The sequence below is a fragment of the Narcine bancroftii genome, chromosome 6, assembly GCF_036971445.1.
Source record: "Narcine bancroftii isolate sNarBan1 chromosome 6, sNarBan1.hap1, whole genome shotgun sequence".
Taxonomy (NCBI): domain Eukaryota; kingdom Metazoa; phylum Chordata; class Chondrichthyes; order Torpediniformes; family Narcinidae; genus Narcine; species Narcine bancroftii.
The window spans coordinates 96,186,952-96,204,917 of record NC_091474.1 but is presented as its reverse complement, the minus strand read 5'-3'; the positions used below and the strand labels follow the sequence as shown (position 1 = coordinate 96,204,917).

The 17,966-nt window shown below is 42.8% G+C and overlaps 1 protein-coding gene across 6 annotated transcripts in view; it reads left to right on the top strand.

Moving 5' to 3' along the window:
- LOC138736379 (serine/threonine-protein phosphatase 2B catalytic subunit beta isoform) overlaps window positions 1-17,966 on the top strand; it is a 124,852-nt gene that overhangs the window by 46,725 nt on the left and 60,161 nt on the right. The gene's annotated exons all lie outside the window — the stretch shown is intronic.

Here is a 17,966-nt window from a genome sequence, read left to right as displayed (position 1 = left end):
GATGCCCCCCAAAGTTCCTCAACATGGTTATCCAACTGCACGAAAACCAACAAGGTCGGGTCAGATACAGCAATGAGCTCTCTGAACCCTTATACATTAACAATGGCGTGAAGCAAGGCTGTGTTCTCGCACCAACCCTCTTTTCAATCTTCTTCAGCATGATGCTGAACCAAGCCATGAAAGACCTCAACAATGAAGACGCTGTTTACATCCGGTACCGCACGGATGGCAGTCTCTTCAATCTGAGGTGCCTGCAAGCTCACACCAAGACACAAGAGAAACTTGTCCATGAACTACTCTTTGCAGACGATGCCGCTTTAGTTGCCCATTCAGAGCCAGCTCTTCAGCGCTTGACATCCTGTTTTGCGGAAACTGCCAAAATGTTTGGCCTGGAAGTCAGCCTGAAGAAAACTGAGGTCCTCCATCAGCCAGCTCCCCACCATGACTACCAGCCCCCCCACATCTCCATCGGGCACACAAAACTCAAAACGGTCAACCAGTTTACCTATCTCGGCTGCACCATTTCATCAGATGCAAGGATCGACAACGAGATAGACAACAGACTCGCCAAAGCAAATAGCGCCTTTGGAAGACTACACAAAAGAGTCTGGAAAAACAACCAACTGAAAAACCTCACAAAGATAAGCGTATACAGAGCCGTTGTCATACCCACACTCCTGTTCGGCTCCGAATCATGGGTCCTCTACCGGCACCACCTACGGCTCCTAGAACGCTTCCACCAGCGTTGTCTCCGCTCCATCCTCAACATTCATTGGAGCGCTTTCATCCCTAACGTCGAAGTACTCGAGATGGCAGAGGTCGACAGCATCGAGTCCACGCTGCTGAAGATCCAGCTGCGCTGGGTGGGTCAAAGGAGTGATTGGTGGAAAGGGGGGAGTGGACAAAGGAGCTACTGAGGAAGTAGTCTCTGTGGAATGCGGAGAGGGGAAGATGTGTCTAGTGGTGAAATTATGCAGAATTGGCAGTAATGTTGGGTGTGGAGGCTTGTAGGCTAGGACAAGGGGGATCCTGTCCTTGTTGAGCATGGGGGTGGAGGGGGCCAGGGCAGATGTGAGGGTAATGGAAGATACCTGAGCAAGGGACAAGTTGATGGTACAGTATGTTTCCGAATATCCAAAATGCTTGGGACTGGACCTGTCTCAGTTGAGCGGACTTTTCGAATATTCAGGTACTTTCTCTAAGTAGACCAGAAGCATCAGCAGAACACTTGTTAAACTACAGCAAATAACAGAAGGTTTTTCAAGCATGAAATAATGTTTAATTCTTACCAAAATATATGATCTCTGCTTTACAACATGCAGCAACAAACACTAGGATTTCTGCATGCTGATTTATTTTTTATTTCTAATGCTTCCTCCAATGTCTGCTTCATTACAATGGTTTGATGTCTTTAATTCTATACACTGACATGATCTCTAGTTCTGTTACGAATGCATGCTGCTCTAGCCAATCAATAATCCATCACACATCTATAGACACTTTTTCTAAGTATCAACTAAGTTCTCTTCGTCACACTCACCTGGATGCAGAACGAGTTCAGCTATTCCACCATCTGTCAGTAAGTGAACAACTGGAGCATCATTATCAGTGTTTAAAAACTTCTTCAATGTCCTTTTCTTCCAGTTTACTGATGGGCTCAAAAGATTTTTTTTGCATATGCAAGATCAGGCAACATCTTTTCTCCCTTAACGCATGGAATCCTTCAAATTCACCATAGTGTTTTTCATCATCATGGATTAAATGTGCAGGTCAGATATTGTGTCTTTGGTCACTTTGCTCCAAGCGTTGACAGCAGCATAAATTGCATCCTTTATGGTAAACTCCAATTGGAAACCCGCCACACCCAAGCCTCTGTTCACTGCTGACAGTGTATGGTTCAAAAAAGTGTTTTTATGTTCACTCTTCAGTGATCAAAGGATACCTTGGTCACATGGCAGATTTAAGGAAGTCACATTTAGGAGAAGGTACATGGCATGAACATTGTTGAGACTTTCAGCTGGAGGATAAGCTGAACTGTTGTCAAGGAATAAAAAAATCTTAGTTGGCATCCAATTCAGTCCGGCCCACTGGAACAAAATGCTGATTAAACCAATCAGAAAAGATATCCCTGGTGACCAATGCCTAGTAAGAAATTCACTCCTTTAAAACAACGAAGACGCATCCATTTGCCCATCACAGCCAGCTTACACATATGTGTGCCTGCTGCATTAACACATCCCAGCACAGTTATTCTGTCCTTGGCATCCTGAATCCCTGTAGGGGCTGTTGCCAGTGTTCTGGGGCAAAAAGAAACCAAGACAGTGATGTTTCATTGGCATTATAGACTTGTTCTGGCTGTAGGTTTTCATCAGCAGTGATGGTTATACGACGAGCTCTCCACTGGCCACCGAGACAGAGGTGCACCAAACAAGAGGTACAAGGGCTGCCTAAAGAAATCTCTTGGTGCCTGCCACATTGACCACCGCCAGTGGGCTGAGATCGCCTCAAACCATGCATCCTGGCGCCTCACAGTTCGGCGGGCAGCAACCTCCTTTGAAGAAGACCACAGAGCCCACCTCACTGACAAAAGACAAAGGAGGAAAAACCCAACACCCAACCCCAACCAACCAATTTTCCGCTGCAACCGTGTCTGCCTGTCCCGCATCGGATTTGTCAGCCACAAATGAGCCTGCAGCTGATGTGGACATTTACCCCCTCCATAAATCTTCGTCTGCAAAGCCAAGCCAAAGAAGAAGAGTGGACGATTGTCAGTGAATTCTTCTGGTATGATTTACACTGCAGGCTTCCTCCAAAAAGTTGAAGGCATCCTGCAGGATAAATCACAGGGCAGGAATGGACTCAAAATTCTTGTACATTCCTTTTCAGACTGCCTGTGTCATGGCAAAATTGTGCAGTTACATGCCTGCAGTCTAAAAACCATAATCAAATCATCTTGAAAGTGTGAGAGCAGTAAGAATTGTACAGTCTTCATATTTATTTTGAAAATGATGCATCAATAAAGCTAAACTATGTATATCTTAACTAAAAAGAAAATATTGTAAAGACTCAGCTGGTCAGAGAACATTTCTGGAAAGTGAAACAGTCAGCACTTGCAGGACAATTCTGATCTAACCATTTGATCTAAAATGCTGTTTCTCTCTTCACAGTTGCTGCCAGACCAGCTAAGAATTTTCCAACATTTTCTATTTTTATCTCAGAAGTCCATTACACACAGATATCAGAAATTTATTTCTTGGGGGACCCATGGAGCAGTTCCACACCCCACTATTATTTTTGTAGTGTGGGACCAGAACAGGAAGCTTGGAAGGATTACTAGTGGCCATAAGACATCGAAGCAGAAATGGGCTATTTAGTTCACCAAGCATGCCCCATCATTTAATCATGAGCTGATCCATTTTCCCACAGCCCCACTGCCCAGCCTTTCCCCATAACCTTTGATGCCCTGTCTAATAAAGTACCTATTGACCTGGCTTACACAATGGCCTGTGGCAACAAATTCCACAGATATACCACCCTCTGGCTTAAGAAATTCCTCTGCTTCTCTGTTCTAAGTGGATGCCCTTCAATCCTGCAACTGCTGCAATTGTGTCTGCCTGTCCCGCATCGGACTTGTCAGCCACAAACGAGCCTGCAGCTGATGTGGACATTACCCCTCCATTAATCTTCGTCCATGAAGCCAAGCCAAAGAAAAAGAAAAAAAAAGCCAAAGAAAAAAAAACGTGGAGCATTTGTTGACATACTTGGAATTGAACTGCTAACCTGCTATCTTTAAGGAACATAAACCTGATGAGGTCTCTGGGAATATAATTCTCCCAGTTATCTAGATGGAGAGAAGGCTGAGAGAAGGTCTCCTGGGATACTCTGATATAAACATGAACATCAGAAGGACACCAGAGGTGCTCCAACCACTAGGGATCCTGACATCAGGTTAATGCCAGTGAAAGTTGGTGTATGAATGGCGAAGCACTCATTTGAATGGGTGGGGGGATGGGTTACCAATCATGTGAAAGGCAGAAAGTTTCCATTATTCTACTTTATTCATTATTTGTGATCCCACTGCCCCGCATTCTCTCCATAGCCTTATCAGTTCCCATTCTAATTCCACTGCCCCACTCTCTCCCCACAGCCCTGTGTCGGTCACCACACTGATCCCACTGCCCCACACTTACCGCACAGCCCTATCAGTTCACACACTAGTTCCACTCTCCACACAGCCCTGTGTCAGTTCCCACACTGATCCCACTGCCCTGTATCGGTCCCACACTGATCCCTACTTACAAATACAGGTGCACTACAGTATCCCATATAGCTTTGCTAGGTATATAATATGGTGTTTGCACAATGTCCAATTTCACAGAACGTATAGTGGACGTTAAGTGGCACAAATTCCTCACAGACTGGTGGGACTCGAACCCCGCTAATGATTTCTGGCACTGTAAAGGTTAAATCTGCTGCCATTGGTACAAACTCCTTACAGACATTGAGGACTTGATTGCTGATGCTCTAAAGGCATTGCGCTAACCGTATTGCCCCACAGTATTACTTCCTGTTCCAAGCTTCGTTCAACCTTTGATATGTTTACATAGGGGGTTCCCTTAGGGCTCAATTTCTGTTTTCCAGCATTTTCTGTGGTCTGGCAATGGCCAGGTCCAAATGTCGTCGGATTAAAGAGGTACAACCTGTATTATATGTGCAAATACTACCATGTAAGTAATAATTCTCACCCGTTCAATGACTCCTTAAAACTTCAGAACCATTTGTGGAGTTTGGTGGCATGCCTCGATAGGTACAGTGAAACAGGCCACACTGAGCAACATGCAGGAGTAAAGTTCATCATGGCAACACTCGCCCCCAACCCTCAAACCTTTGGCTCAAATCCCTCTGTCGTATAGTGGGTACTAAATGCAAGCCTCCGACTTTGCTCTCATCCCAGGGACAAAAATACTGGTATCTTTGTTGTCAAACAATCTTTCTACATTTTCTATTTATTTTGCACACATCTTCCATAGGTTGACATCACTGCAGCCGGATGATGTTCAATATTTCTACACATGGTATCTTTCCATTGGTTTTGTAATAGTTTGACCACTCGAGTGATTATATTCATTGTGCTTTTACACTCAGCAGGGAAGACTGGCGTCGGCTTAAAACAGTGCTGATATTTCCAAATCGGTCAAAATCAAATTCTATTACCACTAACATGCAAATTAATCCAAATAAATCTGAACAAGTGTCAGCTTCCACCAAGCAGTCTGGAGGCTAACAACTATTGGTGAAATTGGAGCCAGAATGCAGTCTAAGATCTAACCACTGACCGTCTGTTTTTTCTCTTTGAAATATAATAAAAGTCCTAAAATCCAGACTGCTTGGGGATATTTCAGATTCCTTGGCAGTATATCTGTGGCGCTTACACGCATGCAGAAGCCGAGAGTTCTTGAGCAGTCCGGATTCTCGGGTGATCTGGATTTTTGTACTTTCACTACATTGGATGATGAAGATTCATGTTTTTAAGGGACATGGAAGTTTTGTTTGCAAGCTTGGGAAATTGCATATGCTGGAGACTGGAGCAAAAGCAATATATAAGTATATTGGAACTCAGCAGGTCAAGCAGTCAGTAGAAAATAATGGTTGACATTGTGGGTTGAAACCCTTCATCAAGTATTGATGAAATATTAACTATTTTATATGACTGTAATGTTAGTTTTCAGATACTATCTGTTTTTCTGAATGGAGGGAAAATCTCTAGTATAGTTTTTGTAATCAGTTGGTGGGGAATTCAGTTGCCTACTGCTGTTTTGTTTCTAGTATATGGCAGTTAAAAATTGATCTCCCCTCTACATTGAAGTATTATAACGACTATTTCTGGCTAATTTGTGATGCACATCCCAGCACAATTTCCAATTTTCATCTGCATTGGATGACAAATGGAAACAGTTGTCAGAATAATCTGTGGTTCTAATGAAGCATCTTGAAGTATAGTAGAGTTGACTGCTCTTCAGGATCCGAGCCAGCACCACCAAGCTGAGGATCAGCTTCTTCCCATGGTCAGTGAGAACGGTAACGGCTAAAGGAACCGCTTACACTAACCTTCCAAGACCCTCATTCATGACACAATATTTATTTGTTTGTTTTTGTGTGTGTGTGTGTGTGTGTACATATCGGCCCTACGAGTCCGCACCTGTTCACTTGAACAACTCCACTAGTTCCCCCCTCCTGCTCTCCACCCATAACCCTCCAACCCCCTCACATCCATGTACACATCCAGAAAAGACCCTGCCTCTATGAAAACTTGTCCTGCATATGTATTGTTTGTCTGTATGTGTGTTATGTCTGGCTGTGTGTCTTTTTTACATCAAGGATCAATCTATTTCATTGGGTTGTCCTTGTACAATCAGATGACAATAACTTTGATTTGACTTAACTTGAATTTCAACTTTTTGGGTATATGCATTTGCATTCAGCAGATTTCCATGCAGTTGTCTGGAATCCAATATTCAGGACTGGAAGAATTAGGAACAGAAGTTGGCCTGACTAAATGACTACTGACCACTGGCACTCACGCCAGATTTCAGATTTATTGCCAGAATACATACATAACATCAAATTGAATTGTGAGATTCTTTTTCCTGTGGGCAATTAACATTTATTGGTAGTGTTTTTAAAAAAAAGCTGTACACATGTAAACAAATAAAGAAATGTAAATGTGCAATACAGAGAAAAATAATCAATGCACAAAAGTCCTTAATTAAGATTGTTGTTGAGTCTGGTGGTGGAGGGGGAGCAGCTGTTCTTGTTCCTAACTTGTGGTACCTACACCTCTTTCCTGATGGCAGCAGTGAGAACAGAGCGTGTGCTGGGTGGTGTGGATCATTGGTGATTGCTGCTGCTCTCCAATGGTAGTGTTCCTTACCGATGTTCTCAATAGTGGGGAGGGTTTTACATATCGGACTGTGATGCAGCTGGTCAGCACACTTTCCACCACACATCTGTAGAAATTTGCCAAGTTTTCTGATGTTATACCAAACCTGAGGACGCAGAGGTGCTGATGTGCTTTCTTCCCAATGCCATTAGTGTATTGGTGCAGGAACAATCCTCTGAGATAGTGGAGTCAAATTTAAAGTCCAAGGAACTTAAATTTGCTCACCATCTCCACTGATCCCAATGATCACTGGATCATACACCTATGATTTTTCCCTTCCTAGTTAACTTGGTTTTAGTGATATTGAATGCGAGGTTGTAGTTCAGCCAAGTTTTTAATCATCCTCCTGTATTCTGACTCATCACCCATTTTTATACATCCACAGTGATAAATTGTTTTGAGAGACTGGTGTTGAAGTATATCAGCTCCTGCCTGAATGACAACATGGATCTGTTCCAATTTGCCTACCACAGCAAACAGGCCTATGGCAGATGCCATCTCATTGGCTCTATACAGAACCCTAAATAATGGACATCAAAGATGGATGCATCGGATGCTCTTTATCGATTACATTTCAGCATCCACCACCGTCATCCCCTCAAAACTAATCAGCAAACTCCAAGTCCTAGGCCTCAAAACCCCACTGTGCAGTTGGATCCTGGATTCCCACCCCCCAAGATTCCAGGCTTGTTAAGAACTTCTGCACAATCTCTATCAGCCCTGGAGTACCACAGTGTACATAACCCCCTTGCTCTACTTGATTTACACCTACACTGTGTAGCTCAGTACAATAACAACACAATTTATGAATTTGTTGATGATACCACTGTGGTGGGCTGCATTAAAAGGAGCAATGAGTCAGCATACAGGAATGACTGAATAGTGTACAAACGTCAACCTTCTCACTCACTGTCACCAAGACCAAGGAGTTGATTGGAGATTTTAGGAAGGTAAAACTAGAGGCGTATGACCAGGCATCATTGGGGGAGGAGGAGAGGAGTCAGAGGTGGGAGCCGCTATCTCAGAGGATCTTTCCTGGACCCATCATGCAAATGTCATTGTGAAGAAACCACGTCAGCACCTCTACTTCCTCAAGAGTTTGTGTGGGTTTGAGATGTCATGGCAAACTTCCACAGATGCGTAGTGGAAAGAGTGCTGACTGACTGGGGACACCAATACCTCTGAGGGGAAAGCCTTGCCAATGGTAGTGGTCACAGCCTAGTACGTCACAAGCAAAACTGTCCCCACTATTGTGAACATCTGTGTGGAACGCTGCCATTGGAGAGCAGCAGCAATCATCATGGACCTACACCACCCAGCACACGCTCTGTTCTCGCTGTTACCATCAGGAAAGAGGTAGAGGTGCCACTAGACTCACACCACCAGGTTCAGGAACAGTTGCTACCCTTTCAACAACACTCAATCAGAGACTCATTTAAGGTCTCTTAATTTGTCCATTATTTATGACTGAATATTTTTTCCATATTTGCACAGTTTATTTGTTTTGGACTACAGTAGAAATTCTACCTGGCCCACAGGAAAAATAAATCTCAGGATTGTATGTAATGTCATGTACGGTATGAACTATGATAAATTTGAACTTTGCCTGCTCTACCATTCAGTGAGATATTTTCAAATCCACTTTCCTGCCCCTTTTCCATCTCTTTCATTCCCTCACTGATGAAGAATCTCATTTCCATAACTTCCCAGGCTAAGACATCTAAAGACTTTCAACCTTCTTCCTCCTCATCTCAGTCTTAAGTGGTAACTTAAGGGTCTGAGACTAGTCCCTTTTGTTCAAGAATATCCCAAGGGGGCAAGTATTTTCTCAACATATATACTGGCCAGGCATATAGGAATCTTGTATGTTTTGATAAGATTGCCTCAATTTTCCAAAAGATCATCTCCTAACCTGATATTTTTCAAGTGAACCTCCTTAATTTAAGGAGGTCTGATTATACACAATACTCTGGATTTGGCCTTGTGTAATTGTAGTAATGGGACCCTACTATATTCCTGCTCCTTTATAAGAAGGGCGACCATTTAATTATCTTTCCCCGATTACCTGCTGCAAGGTAAACTAAATCCTTTTGTGCCTCAACCTTCTGTAGACTTTTTCTATTTAAATAATCTTTGACATTTTTCTATAAACTGTGAATCATTTCACTCTTTTCCACATGCTCCATTTACCAACTTCTTGGTCATTTAATCAACCAATAACTTCCTGTAAACTTCAACTTTGTCTTACTCTCTTCCCCACCTCCTTTCTGTATTGTTTAAAATTTGGCTTAGTATATTTGCTTCCTTCCTCTACATAGTTAAGAGATGATGAGATGAGAATTTATTGTCATTTAAGTGCAAAGTGCAGAGATACCAAAATTGTTTCTTGCTTCAGCCACATGGGTACATAATCTACATCAACAGATTTTCTTCAGATTTATTGTCAGTACATACATGACATCACATTATAGCCCAGAGATTCTTTTTCCCTATAGCAGTACAAAAAAAACTGACTCGATATATGCATGTAAGCAAACTGTACAATACAGAGAGAAAAAAATCAACAGTCATACAAATTAAGTTACTACCATATTGCCAAGACAGATAATAAATATAAAAGGTAAGATAATATTCAGTTTCAGTTAGTGCATGAAAAAAGAGGGCGTTTCAATAATGTGGACAGATTTTTGATGGTCTCAGTAGTTTATGATTACGAGTAGATTCTAGTGCCTTTGGTGCTGGGGGAAAAAAATGGTTTTTGAGTCCTGAAGTGCTTCAGGCACAGAAACAGGCCACCTCGGCCCCTCTAGTCTGTGCCTTACCAATTTTTCTTGTCTAGTCCCACTGACCTGCACTCAGTCTATGAGCCTCCATACCTCTCCCATCTATGACCCTGTCCAAATTTCCTTGAAATGTTAAAATCAAGTCTGCTGATTTCCTCCTGAAAGTAGCAGTGGGAAAAGATTGGGACCGGCAGGAAGGAGATCCCTATGATATTGGGTGCCTTTTTGAGATACAGTCTCACATAGATGGGAGGTCTGTCTCCATGATGGAGTTAGCTAAGTTTGCCACCTTCTGTAGTCTTTTGCATTATTGGGCACTGAACCAGTCGGTATACTTTCCACAGTGCACCTGTAGACATTTGATATAGTATCAGATGACATGCCAAATCTCCTCCGATTTCTGAGAAAGCAAAGGCTTTGGTCTGCCTTCAAGAGTCCCAAGAACTTGAAGGTACTAACACTCTCTACTGCCTTTTGGTCAATAAAGTTAGTGGTGTGGTCTTCCTTTCCTCACCTCCCCTTATAACTTCAATAAACTCCTCGGTCTTGCCGCCATTGAGAACAAGATTGCGGTACTGGCACCACCCAAGCAGATTCTTGATCAACTTTCTGACTGGTCAGAATCAGAATTTGTCATGAACAAGTCATAAAATACGGTGTTTTGCGGCAGCATTATGCAATTATTCCCCTACTTAACACCTATGCAACTTAAAGTATATACGACTGAATTTTATATTAAAAAAAATATAAGAATTACATGTTACAGGTGGTTGTCTATGGAAAATAAAGCCTCTCGCGAGAGCTGGCCTTGGTGGTGGCTATGTTGAATTTGACAAACTATAACACAATTCAGTGCAATTCTGACATGCGTCCATTCCGAGATACGACCAGTCAGCCAAAATGGAACACGGTTGCACATTGAGGAATACCTGTAGGGCAAACATTCATATTATAACCACCTTACAACATTACTCTAAAATATAAAAATAATAGTGTATGAAAAGTAAGGCAGTGTCTTTGGTTCATTGATTATTCAGGAATCTAATGGCAGTGGGGAAGAAGCTATCCTTGTGCACTTGAGTGCTCATCTTTTGGCCAATCAGAGTGTCAGAGAATTTATAGTTTGTGCTGGAGCTGAACTTGGCTATGTCATCTTGAGTGTAGAAGGAATAGAGCAGAGGACTAAGTAAGCCTCTTTGAGGCGTGCAGCGAGAAGGAGGTGTCATTGCCAATCTGCACAAATTGGGGTCTGCCGATGAGGAAATCGAGGATCCAGTTACAAAGGAAGAGACTACTGGATACTTAAGTTTAACTGTTAGCTTTACTGGTATGATGGTGTCAAACAGCAAGCTATAGTTAGTGAACACAAGCCTGATGTAGGTGTTCTTGTAGTTCAGGTGATCTAACGCAGAGCAGAGACCCAATGAGATGGAATCTGGTGTTGACCTGCTATGATGGTAGACAAATTAAAGTGAATCCAAATCGTTCCTGAGATGGGAGTTGATTTGCTCTGTTAAAGTACTTAATCATGGTCGACATAAGTGCCTCAAGCCGATGGTTCTTGAGGCAGGTCACCTTTTAGGCACCATTGATATAATGGCCATCCTTTTTGAGGATGCATGGTCTACTTACTGCATGGGCGGTACGATTGGCATAGCAGCAGCGATTGGGACCAGGGTTTCACATTCTCCGTGTCTGCAAGGGTTTTCCCCCCCGAGGCCTCCGGTTTCATCCCGCCCTTCAAAAACATACGGGGGGAGTAGGTTAATTGGGAGTAAATTGAGCTGCAGAGACTCACGGGCCAAAATGCCCTATTATCGTGGTTTATGTCGAAATTTATATTTTAAAAAAAATGCACTTTTCACATTATCAACCTGAAAATATCCACTTTTCCTCAGTATCTACTTCTAGTTAGTCAATCTTTGATGCACGATATTATTACTGTAGCTCCACCATCGTGACATCTTACAAAGTAATCTTTTGTGTTGCAACTTTTTGACAGCCTTTTAAACTTCTGTGGTTCATAAATATCACATCTCCTGCTCTTTGCCTCTATATATTCTGTTGATATCACATCTCCTGGTCTTTGTCTCTATCCATTCTGTTGATACTTCCTTTAAGAACTCGAGATGCCAGACGTGATTTTCCTTCGTGAAACTGTTTATTCTGCTTGATCAGTTATATCAATGTGCAGTGGCAGCTCAACACTAGGCAGACAAACCAGCCCCGCTTGTAAGCCACACAGTGGGGCAGCCGGCCAAAATGGTGCTGTCGGGGACCACGTGATGCCCGGGTGACGTCAGAGCCCTCCAGCGCAGTTCTCAGTCAGGTCCGGGCTGGGAGTACAAGTGCAGCCCGGCAGCCTGCAATAAACTAGTCTGCTCACTGAGCTCAACCCGTCTGGTTGTGTGTGTTCTTTCAGGAGCACTGTAGCTGCCGCTACAGTGCTGTTGTTACCTCCACCATAATTGACTCCAAATTTTTCTTATGATAGATGTCAGGCGAACCGCATTATAGGTACTGATTTGACTTCCAGTCATTTAAGTGAGATTATCACGTTGGCAGTTATGCATTTCTTCAGAATGTCTGGACGATTACAACTGGTGGCCACTGCTTTTTAATCCTCGATCACCAGCTGTCAGGACTAGGGAATTTGTCAGCCTTTCACCCCATTGTTTTGCCTAATGCTTGTTCTTTAGGGATGTTGATGATGTTAATTACTCAGGTTAGAGTGATTTTTTTTTAGAATTTTCTCCCCATAAAGATTTTTTTGTTCATAATAATTTCCTTATTCTCCAATGGGCTATGTTCACTTTGACCTTTTTTTATGTTTAAACTCTTGTTAATTTTTATATTTCTCACTAATTTGCTCTTGTAATTTATTTTCTTCTTGATAATTTTTGGTTCTCTATTGTTGGATTCTTGTCTCTATCTTCCACCTTATTGATAACTTTTGCTACCTTGTACGTTTTCTCCTGTGGCATCCCTTGGCGTACCGTCATGTAAGATGGCATCCGAATGCGGCAATCCTGCAAGAGCCATGCCAACTAAATTGACTTCTTCATAAGCTGCCAGCCTAGTTGCAGGAAACACCAAGCACCGGCAGGAACGCTGGCCTATTCTTGACTGGCAAACCCTAGACATCATTTCTGTTGGAAGTGGCATAACCATCTCGCCCAGTGGGCCTATATAAGGCAGAGCGAACCATCAATAAAGTTAGTATCGACTGTACTCACCTTGTATCAGTGACTTGCTTTCACGCTCTGCTGTAGCATGTGCTACATTGGTGACCCTGACCAGTCTAAACAATGCTTTGGACCCGACGATGGAGGAACAAGTTTCATTGAAACTGCCGACGTTCCACTCTCATGAATGACATGTTAGTGTTAAATGATGGCCATCACCTGCGCTTCAAGCAGATCTTCCTGGAGCGACTACCAAAGGATATCCGACTGCTGCTCAACGAGGACTCAGCGACCCCAGGAAGGTCGCAGCCTTAGCAGATGTCCTCTGGGGAGCGAAGAGGGACTCCAGCAAGACCAAGTTGCAAGACCTCGAACACAGCAGATGACTAGATTGCCACAGATGACCAGCAGGCCAACAGGACAACCCCCCCCCCCCCAAGTGAGCAATGCTGTTTCTTTCACCAACGGAGGGGTTTGGAGGCCCGTTTATGCTGAATAAATCGGCTTTTTTCTCGAGCTGCTGGCTGCCTGACAGGAAACAGGAATGCTGACCTGTCCATGGCCAGCAAACTGGTGACGACATTTTTGCCGGAAGCAGCGTAACCATCAGGCCTGGTGGGCAGGCGAACCATCAATAAAGTTAGTATCGACTGTATTCACCTCGTGTCAGTGTCTTCCTTTCACACTCCTTCAATTTAGCACCATCCTTAATTTTCCTGGTTAGCTCCTGGTTTGGTTTATTCCCCCCTCAGCCCACCCATCCAAAAAATTGAATGTTTTTTTTCTGGATTATCCCTAAAATGTCTGCCATTGCTTATCTATTGTCTAACCTTACAGATTTATTTGCCCAGTTCACTTTGGGGGGCAGTGTGAGAACCTGAGCAGTAGGGCAGCGTGGAGGAGTTGAAGCCGATGTTAGGGAAAGTAAGCCTAAACTCCTCCCCTCTCTGCCTTCCTTAGGGACCACTACCTCCATGATTCCCTCAAGCACTCATCCCTCCCCTCCTATCGCCCCCACATCACCCCCCACCACCACCCCCCCCGGCACTTTCTCCTGTGGCCGCAGGAGATGCCCACACCTCTTCCTTCACCACAGTCCAGGGCCCCAAACAGTCCTTTTAAGTGAAGCAACACATCACTTGTCTATCCACAGGACTGATTTACGGCGTCCGGTACTCCCTTTGTGGCCTTCTCTACATCGGAGATTGGCAGATTGCTTTGCTGAGCACCGCCCACTCTCTCCGCCACAACAAAGACCTCCCAGTAGCCAATCATTTCAATTCTGAGTCATACTGGCATGCGTACATGTCTGTTCATGGCCTTATGTACTATCCCATCGTGTCCACCCACAGATTGGAGGAACAACACTTGATTTTCCGACTGGGCACTCTCCAGCCAGATGGCATTAACATCGACTTCTTGGCTTTCTGCTAACCAGCTTGCCTTTTCTTTCTCCTTCCTCTTTCCACCCAGTTCTCCCCTCCACCCACCCAGCCATCGCACCTCCTTGATCACTGCTGTCCCCTTCCTCCCTTCTCCATCTGCCTTTGCACCCCCCCCTTCCTCCTCCGCCTTTTTATTTGGATGCACGCCGACACTCTTTCATACCTTGCTGAAGGGTTCAAGCCCAAAACGTCATTCCGTATTGTTACCTTTGCTATTTTTTTCCCAGAGCAATAGCGTCATACACCAGAGGACATGCATTTAAAGTTTTAGGGAGGTGGTTTCAGGAAGATGTGTGGGGGGCATATATTTTACAGTGTAGTGGGTGCCTGTAATGGCTGTCAGGAGTAGTGGTGGAAGCAGATACAATGGTAGCAATTTAGAGGCTTCTGGATAGATGGAGAGTTACCTATCTACTAAGCAGCAGAGTTTTAGTTTGATTTGGACATCATGTTCAGCACAGAATTGTGGGCCGAATGGCCTGATCCAGTGTTATGCTATGTTCTAACCACCTTTATCTTTGTTTCTCACGATCAAACCAAATGTTGAATTCTATCAATACTCCTCAGGGAATCTTATCACTCTGAGATCATTCAATAGATCTCGTTCGTTGAACATTACCTGATTGGCTCTGGGCATATTTCTCACATTGAACTCTTCTGAATGTACTCTATGAATTTGTTCTTGTGTGTGCCATTTCAAAACTTGATTAATGCAGTGTACATTAAAAATCATCCATGTGCTACTCTTCTTACAGTGTGCCCCATCCACATCATTCTGTGACCTTCACCCTTTCCTCCAGTATACATTTTCTGATTGGTGGGCAGTGTTGAGAATGGATTCCAGTTTATTCATTCATATACAAGTTGCTGGGGCAGCAAGAAATTAACCTGTGGGGACTTGTTCCCAGCAGCTTCTGAGTCCTGTTACAGACTTTGGATACACTGGGCCGAGAGCTGTACATTACTATTAACCACCAAAATGATGTCACGAGGAGCTCCGGGTTCTAGAACTATGTGTATGAAAGCAGAGGTCAGTGTTTTTAAAAGAGGGAAAAAAACTGGAAGAAAAAGGAATGTGTAAGATTAGGAAGCCCCATTTGATCTTGTACTCTTGCACAGGAAAATTCCACAGTAATCCACTGCCAAATGTCGATCTTCTCAAATAGCATTGCTGTGGTCAGCTATATTGAGCACACTCCTGGTGCCCAAGTTTTCAATCCTTCTCGACTCGATTGCATGATGTAATAGTTCATTTTTCTTTAACCCTTTGGAATCCATGTCTTGGTTTTCAGGGACTACAACAAGTGTGCTGTCCTGTTTTTATACCCAATACCCAACCACCAGCTTGTCATGCTGGTGTTCGTACTATAAAGTATATCTTTGCAAAGGTTGGGGTAAAAACTCCTGGTATATGGCACCTACAGACGCAAATTTCCCAGTGCTCAAGACCCACTCTTACAATGCCTAACTAATGCACCACCAATAAGAATAAACATTTAAAAAAACAAAAGAATGCAAAATGTAATTTGGAAAAAAAATTATGTAGTTCTTAATTATGTAAAGTTCACTTTAATCAGGTAATTCCTGTAACTTACAAATTTTAATTTAAATTTGAACCCCTGTTGCTGACACTGTAGCAGTGTTTTGTTAATCATGCCACCATCTTAATTGCCACCCCCCACAAGTTTACAGATAAATACTTATTAAGCAGGGATAAGGAGACATTTTAAGAGAGTCACCCCAACGGCGAGTGACATGAACCAGCTCTTCATCCTGGGTAACATCATTTTATTCAAACGCAACTTTATTCAAATAGCTGCTATGAGCAAACCACGACCAAGGCATTCTGGATGAATATTTGCTCCCATCTTCATCAAAGGTTTACTTCAGAGAACATTTACTTCTACAATTTTAAACTTTCATTTAAATGTTTATGTATTATTTATAATTTTTATCTATTTATTTTCCTTGATTGTTTGAGGATGCCGATTGCTTTAATTCCAGATAACAGTGATTTTACTGTACCTATCCAAATTTGTCAAACCTGAATCCAGCTTGTTTCACATTTTCACCATCCTCTGAGTTAAATTTCCCTTTCAGATTGCACCTTCACCTTAAAGTGCCTGTAGGTGTTATTTTTATTTGTCACTTTACTACTTTGAGTTGTGATGGCCCTTCCACCTAAGAATTCCTTACATTTTAGATCTTCTGTTTGTTCTTGTCAAATGTAACATTGCTAACGCAAATTGAGGATTTATTTCGATATTTATATACAGGTTGAATCTCTTAATCCGGCAACGTTGGGACCTGGCCATTGCTAGAAAATAGAAAATGACCCCTAAGGGAACCCCCTATGTAAACATATGAAAGGTAGAACAAAGCTTAAAACAGGAACTAATTCTGTGGGGCAGCACAGTTAGCATTGAGGTTAGTGCAACACCTTTACAGTGCCAGCAATCGAGATGTTAGTGCAAGCTCCTTCCTTGCAAACAGCGCGGGACTCGAACCCCAGTTCAGATTGCTGGCGCTATGAAGGTTGAATCTACTGCCGTTAATACGAACTCCTTACAGACAGCGCGGGACTCGAACCCTGGTCCCGATTGCTACGCAGTAAAGGTTTAATCTGCCATGATCAGGACCGGGGTTTGAGCCCCGCACTGTTTGTAAGGAGTTTGTGCAAATGGCAGCAGATTCAAAACATGTCAGACCATGGGAGTTGCTGGACCACAGAGCACCAGATAATAGGTTTAACCTTCAATGGAATTTAGCTTTGTATGTTGACTTGTTTCTGCTCTGTTTCAAGATGTATCATACCCTATAACTTCCACTTTATTAGAGTCACTTGAGCTATGGAGACAAACCCAAAGATCCCACAATTTGCAAATGAGTTGAATGACCAACTATTTTTCACAGATCTGTTAAAGGAGGTATGTTTCCCAGTCACCAGGAGAATTATTTCTCTGTACCGCTTGGGATAATCTGAGCTGGGAGCAAAGTATTTGAAAGATGGCACCTCTGAAAACGTAGTGTTCTTTTAATATACAAGGGTCACAGCTGAATGCATGTTTGACTGGGATGAATGAATGAAGCCGGTGAACAGAGTCAAGCTGGCAATCATCATTTCATTTTCTGTGAAATAATGGGACTTCAATAGAGTCAATAATTTTGGTTTAAAGATTTTGAGTCTATATATGGTGATATTTTGAAATATCACTGGAAGTACCTTCAGTTTATCTGGAAGTTTAGAAATAATTTATAGGATTGCCAGGCAATGAAAGTTTTGTGATTATAATTGTTTCTTCTCCAACCTGTTAAGACCTCAAAAGATACTGATTCTGATCACCCAGTTATTGGCTTGAGTGTTGATAATTCAACCATCTTATGGCAGTGCAACCACAAAGTCAGTTGTAATACCCTATTGCAAGATCCAGCTCAGCCTAGTGTATGTGGCACAGAGCCACATAAAGTTTCTTAATCAGCTAAACCATGACTGTGGTGGGATAACAGAAGTGGAAGCAGGATGGGAAAAGAAACTTGCCACCGTATCAATCAATGGAACTGCTATTCGCAATTATTTAAAATATGTGCTTGTTTTATTTTCCACTCCATTCAA